The sequence below is a fragment of the Seriola lalandi genome, unplaced genomic scaffold, assembly GCF_002814215.2.
Source record: "Seriola lalandi dorsalis isolate HSWRI2012SDOR001 ecotype SW California unplaced genomic scaffold, Sedor1 jcf7180002054969, whole genome shotgun sequence".
NCBI classification, from domain to species: Eukaryota; Metazoa; Chordata; class Actinopteri; order Carangiformes; family Carangidae; genus Seriola; species Seriola lalandi.
Genome location: NW_019525520.1, coordinates 648260 through 655242, shown reverse-complemented (window position 1 = coordinate 655242; position 6983 = coordinate 648260). Strand labels below are relative to the sequence as shown.

The following is a 6983-nucleotide window of genomic DNA, read 5'->3' as shown; positions in this document are numbered from 1 at the left end:
TGGGGGGGGGGGGGGGGGGGGTGATAATGCTGCGATGCCTCACTCCAAATCTAAAACTGAAGATGATCTGTGTGATGCTGTGATTGGACACAGCGGTATTTGTACAGAGCGCCTCTTTTCCCCCAAAAAAAGAATGAATGAAAGACATTTTTTATCATTATTGTGTCATGGATATAAACACATATTAACACATAACATAACACATATTCACACAAGCCAGGACCATAGTGCAGCATGTACATGCTCCAGTCTACAGAGCATCATTGTCTACAACAACATCCATGTCGCACACAACAAACACGATGTCGTGGAGAAATCACGATAAACACTGACTGAATAATTCATCTGGATTCTTTCCCATGATTTAGAGGCAACGTTAGGAAACGTAAACACGTCCAAATTAATCAGCCGTCACCGGTCTGGATCATCTGAACTTTAAAATATCAAAAAAGCTTAAATTACAGTTTGTGAAGTACAAAAGAAAATGGGACTCACTTTCTATTTCACCCAGTAAACAGATATACGTCACAGCTGACCAACGGCTGATAAGATGAGAGAAACCTTTACTGATCCCACACTGGGAAATTCACTTGTTACTGCATCATAGGAAACGAGGTATAAGGTAGAAGAATAAGAAATTAACCGTAAATAAGAAAGTTTGTACATTAGTACTTGCATTTGTAGAGATATTCAAATAATGTGCAAACAGAAAAATAAGTTGTAGCATTCACACTAAAACAAAGAAAGTGTTGACAATATTGAAATATATTGCACAGAGCATTTGCATCCTCACATTGTACAGCATTGTAAAACAGAGTTATTTGCATCCAGTTATTGTGAACACTGCACGTGGAACTTGACGGTTTTGAGGCGTCATCTGTTGAGAGTCTGAACACGTTATCGTGATGAAAACGCCGTACGATCGATGCAGGTAAGACGTCGTCTCACACAGCTCTGGAAATCTGTTTTCCTCTTTCCGTCTTTTTGGAATCGACTTACCAAAGATCATGTCATATCTCAACAAGATGAGATCTGATATAATTCAGAACCGAACTATGTCCTTTATTTTGGCTTTAACAACATTATATTTTATATATTTTCTTTCTTCAAACTTCAATTAAAGTGTAACTTTCAATAACTGTAACTATGCAGCAGATCCACCTCCTTTTGTCTGTGACGAACTTTGTAATTTACTCCACATGAACACCTCCTTAGTTATCCTATCCTCGTTTTATGATTTCAATATGATTGTTTAAATATCATCAACCTTCACTGTTGATTATTGGAAGTTGGAAGCATTTATTTGGAGTCATGTTCTGTAAGTGCAATGTTCACCCTTCTCTCTCTTCTCGGTTCTCCACCAACTACTGAGGGAAATATGTGGCTCTTTAGCTGCTAAGTAGCTGCTAATAATCATTTAATCCAAAGTTAATATAGAAACCCTGATTGAATTACATCAGGCAGAACAGAAAACTTTACAAGCTGAGTGAAAACAATTCTGTACATACTCCACCAGTTTTGTCTTGTTGTTGATATTTTTATTTTTATTTATTTGTGTCTTTTCGTCGATTGTTCAGCTCTTTTGTTTGAGACAGCTGCTCGACTGCATCGCTGTGCGAGAGAGGTTAGTTATTGTGGAGAGGGAACACAACAGCTTCAGACGAGGCAGATTAATGGTGGTAATTGAGTGGAAAAATAGCAGCTCCTGCGATGGTGAGAGACTGTGGTGGTGCAGCGGCAGACTGCTTCAAAGTGACAGTAAGAGAGTGGTGATGGAGAGTGACAGGATGCAATCACAATCACTGAGCGATAGCTCCCTAATGATTCACATGCTGCTGTATGTTGTATTTATAGCTCTGTAGGTTAGAGCAGAACCAGCGCGTTGGGTATTTGTTCAAATAAAGTAAAAGTAGGAAGGAGCTGTTTTGGCAGATGGCCTTTAATGTGGCCATCAAAGTCAATTTCAGTCAATTTGAGCAAATCTTTCCATTTGTAGTTTTCTGTTTTTTGTGAACATGAATCACTATAATCTGTGCGAGGTGCTATTATCTTCTTGTTTCTTATTATTCTAATTACCTCAGATGGTCCATCCGTCATGGCTGTTGGTTGAGTTTCTTTCTCCTAGAGGCAACGATCGATTGGAGAATCCAGCAGAATATGAATGATATAATATTTTATAACAACGGCTAAAGATTTGAGGAGGCAGTTCTGAAACTCAGTGCTGATAAAGAAGACTGATGGTCTGCAATAAGGTGACCAGATTTCTGAAATGAACACTGCGGATGTTTCCAGTTCAGCATCAATATATCATTAAATCATCCAAGGTTTTTATCAATGAAATAAAAAGAGGGACCGTCCTGGTTTCATGGATTTTGACCACGGTAACTGTTGTACTCTTCTCTCTCTTTTTGGTTCTCCACCAACTACTGAGGGAAATATGTGGCTCTTTAGCTGCTTGGATTTTCTCTATTTTTCTTCTTCTTCTTTCTGCTTTTTGGTGAATTCATCATGGGAGAGAAATAAAAAATGTTTGTTGGTGTTTTGGTCAGTTTATTTTCAGGTTTGTGACCTGAGGTCTGCAGGTTAAGCCTCCATGCAGGGCTCAGGACTGAGTGTGTGTGGTCATTGTTTCCCGCCAGCATCCAGCTGCACACTCAGCAAAGCTTCAGTGGAGAAATAAAAGTTAACGTATGGGCAGAAACGTTCCCAGCGGACACTCACTGATTAATCGTGGTTGATTTCCAGTTCAGGTCAGAGTGACTGACTCCCAGACAGACTGAGTGGTCTGCTGCCTGATGACTGACTGGTTTACTGGCTGGGAGTGCGAGCACACGCAAACACACTCTACACTCAATTTGCAGCTGCACACAACCCTGTCCACTCCATGGTAAAGCCTCCATTATTACCCCCCCCCACACACACACACACACACACACAAACACACACACACACACACAGATCAAGCCAGAGTAATATGGATGTGTCCAATCACCATGAATTTCCTTAAGTTTAATTAATTTTGTGCAGTAGGTCTTGGCTCTGTCTATCCATCAGGTTTTATGTGCTGTCTGCCGCCCACCTCTCCATCTCCGATCATTTCCCCTTTAAAGCAGATGTATTGATCGGTGATTGTCTGTGTTTTATGAAGTAGTCCGGAGAGCTTGTCTCTATTTTTCTTTCTTTTATATCCCTGTTGTTCTGGCGCTGAAGGCAAGTGGAATTTGACTTGTTACTGCAGTAATAAAAATCCAGGTCCTTTGATATAAACTGTAAAATTTGGCCTTAAATGACAAGAAAGCAAGAAAAGAAATTAAGCATTCAAGAATAAGATGAAGTGCCGAGACGCCTGGACCTGTTTTTTAAGTCTGAGGTCAACAAAAGGCGTCGAGCAGATGATTTATGAACAGTTGTGAATTTCCTTTGTTATATTGCCCTCGATGAGTGAGGCAGGTTGTGCTGTTGAAGAGGAAAAGAATTAGTGGCGCGAACTGGAAGAATTCCCGCCGGATCAGAGGGGGAGGGATGGAGAGTGAGATTTAGATAGATAGATGGAGAGAGAGAGTGTTCTTCCTCAGGAGGCTTCCAGTTTAATTGAGTTTATGAAGCAGTGGACGGAGCAGATTGATGGAGGACATCCATCTAATAGCACCATGATCTCTGAGGAACTCTATCTTCCTTCTTGCTCTCCATCTTTCACCTGATCTCTCCTTTTCTCCTTTATTATTCCTCTATTGATCTCACTTACTGTTCTTCCTCTTTCTGTCTCCCTTTCTCTTTCTTCCTTTATTTTTTCTCCTTGTTTCCTTTCTTTTGCTTTCTTCTCTCTCTACACTTTCATACCATGTGGCCAGATCCTTCCCAGCCTTATTTCCCTGCTCTCCTCACTGGTCTCAGTCATTTCCTCAATTTCATCTTTACATCTCCTTTTCTGTTTTCATAAATAGCTAATTGGAAAAAAGGTTCAATAAAAATATAAACTAACTCTTGTAATATAATAAAATGTAATTTATGTTGCAGAATTATCTCATCATTTTACCTTGTTCTGTGTTCGTACTGTAATAACTCTAATAGGCCTTTATAGTTCTTTTTTTTTCACTGGTGCCCATAAACCTCTCAAAAAGGAAAACTGGTAGAAATGTGCTTTAACTCTTTAATATGAAATGATCGAAAACATACTGAAGCATTTTGGTTCCTAAGAAACCTTTTGGAACCATTCAAAACAAAGCTGATCCTTGTTTCCACACCTCTCACAGCCTATTGGCCCTGCCTCTGAAGTGCCCACCCCCTTGGCTTGCTCTGATTGGTCAGGGGAGACGTATAGACTGTATGTAAAAATAGACGTCGACTCCGGGTCTGGAAGATGAAGTCAATGCGGAAGTGCCTTAAACTTGCATTTTATCAAATAACTATCAGGGTGCGACTCCACTGGTTGCAAAAAGAAGTCAGATTGTATTGAGGTATGTGGGAAAATGACCCGACTTGTCACTTGTTTTGTTACCTCAGTAAACGTTTTCGTTATGTGTTTATGGTCTGAATCACTAGTTTTAAGTTTTCTTCAATACAACATGATGTTCATTTTTCAAATTATGGTCCTATTTAAAAGATAATAGACGTTAAAGCAGAGTGATTTTGGGCGTGGCTACCGCGTGATTGACACACGGGGGAAACTGCCTGTTGACCCGGATATGACGTCAGAGCGATGTGTCGGACATTTGACTTGTTATTGTGTTTTCAGTTCATCAAAGTTATCTCCAACATGTTGTTTACCGGTAAATGTCTTGTTCTGTGTTCAGTTGTTCTGAAAGACACTCAGAGGAGTCGGCGGTTCATTTTTTTCCGGTAAGTACATTTGGTTTTAAGCTTATTTCTCTGCTAGCCAAGATTAGCATCCCTGTTAATATCACAGTTCAGGTGAAGATGCACCTTGCTAACCAAGCTAGCCAGCTAGTGCTAGCGTTAGCTGATAACTTAGCAATTGCTATGCTAACGGTACCTGGATAACCTGTGTGAACCTGGGTTAGCCCGTGGAGGTGTTCAGTCAAAGCCCAATAAAAAGGTGAATTTAATCGACGTTAATCTGACGACGTTTGGTTTGTGTTTCTCCATGTGACCCAGTTTAATTGATCTGCGTTAGTGTAATGCGCAGCGTTAATGTCAGTTAATAAATTGTCCATCAAGACGTTGTGATATTTCAAGTTAAGATAAAGTGACGTTTACAAAATGTGTAGACAAATATTTGTCATATAGAAGATTGTTCATTTAATACTCAATCCACTCCTCAACTGAAGCAGACATTCATGCACCTGTCCTGACAGCTGATCGATATTTGTGATTAACTGTGATCCACCGCATCTTAACTCAAGTGTTTGTGTTTTATTGTCATTTGAAAGGTTTCCACACTGTGAAAACTGAGTGATCTGTGCCAACAGAAGGAGGACCTCATGTACAGAGCAGCACATTAGTTTCCATTCATCTGGTTGAAGGGAGACTGCATGGACATCCTTAGTTCTCTAATGTGCTGTGATGATGATGATGATGATGATGCTAGAAAACCTCCCAGTTCAGCGTCCTCTGATGAAATGACAGACCAACTGCTGATGAGTTTGTTTATTATTTTGTCTTCAGTATTCACAGGTTCAGTTTCTTACCTGCAGCTTCTTTTCTGCTGTTGTTGACAGGTGATGGTAGCAACACTTTTAAGATCAGGATTTATAAATATTAAACTGTGATTAAGTGATGGATCATCTCTAGCTGTCACCACCTCCACAGGTGAAAGTATTTACCAGTTAACATCAGCATGTTTTTTGATCCTTCATTGTCAGTGTTGTCAGACAACATTTAAATATTTCTAGTGTTTATGTTGTTGATTAAAGCTAACATAGAACATTTTACTATTGTGAAAATTCATACCAGATGTGTTTCTATAGAAAACCATCAACAAAGTTAAAGCAAGAGCTTCATAAATAACTTTATTGGACATTATAAACTACATTAATTATAACAATTTACAACACTGGAAACATGTATAAAAGAATGTAATAAATGGTGTAGTGCACAATTTACTGTATTTACAAATACAAAAATAACAGTTGTGGATGAAGTTAAAGCTGAATTTCACTGTCATATGTAAGTTTGTTTAATAAAAAGAAGTAGTTGAATCAACAGCAACAGAATGTTTAGTAACAAGTATAATAATTATTCAACATGAGTCCTAATGTGTGAGACAGTTAATATTTATTTGTTCCAGTAACAATCTCCCTCTGAATAAGTGATGCTGTTGGAACAGCCCACTGATATTAAATATAATGGTTGAGGACTATGAAATATGAACTCTAATGTTTTATTACTATTAATTAACTATTGACAATTTCTTGCAGCTGCAGTGGAGTCCAAAAGTCATGTTATTGTATGTCTGACATGGGGCGACGTGTAATACGACAGTGAGGGTTTAGGGAACAAGGAGGAGCAGAGCTGATCAGACTGAACAATGTTATCGCCACAAGTGTTACATTAAAAAATACTATATTATCATATAAGACACTGTGTGTGTGTGTTTGAGAAGAGAAGATCTTCATGTGTGGACAGTGCAGGTGGAGGTGGTGCAGGGCCTCCATCATCGCTGCAAGAGGTTGTAAGTGTCCCCAAAGATCCAGACCTTGGCTGGATGGAAAAAAACATTATAATAGAGAGAAATCAGATCAATATCATATTGTAGAGTTTAGAGAAAAAGACTAAAGAAACAGCACTCTGATTAGATGATCACAGATATCTGAAAATACATTATTCCCTCAGCTTAGTTGTAATAATCAGTCTGCTGAACCGTTTTACATGAAATAACAATAGAATAGAAACTAATACTGAGTTTGGAGTCATTGTGCAGGTGAACATGTCATGATGGTTCTCAGCTCTCAGTCATGTTCTTTATTCTGACAGAGACAGAATCATTCCAACAGATGTTTTGACTCCTGTCATCAATAATGAAA

The 6983-nt window shown here is 38.9% G+C and overlaps 1 long non-coding RNA gene across 1 annotated transcript; it reads left to right on the top strand.

Annotated features, from left to right (window-relative positions):
* The first annotated feature begins 4705 nt into the window (after nucleotides 1-4705).
* Nucleotides 4706-5891, top strand: LOC147817379 (uncharacterized). The gene is made up of 2 exons (XR_015436440.1): nucleotides 4706-4839; nucleotides 5391-5891. It is a non-coding gene; the product is annotated as an uncharacterized LOC147817379 (long non-coding RNA).
* Nucleotides 5892-6983: the final 1092 nt, after the last annotated feature.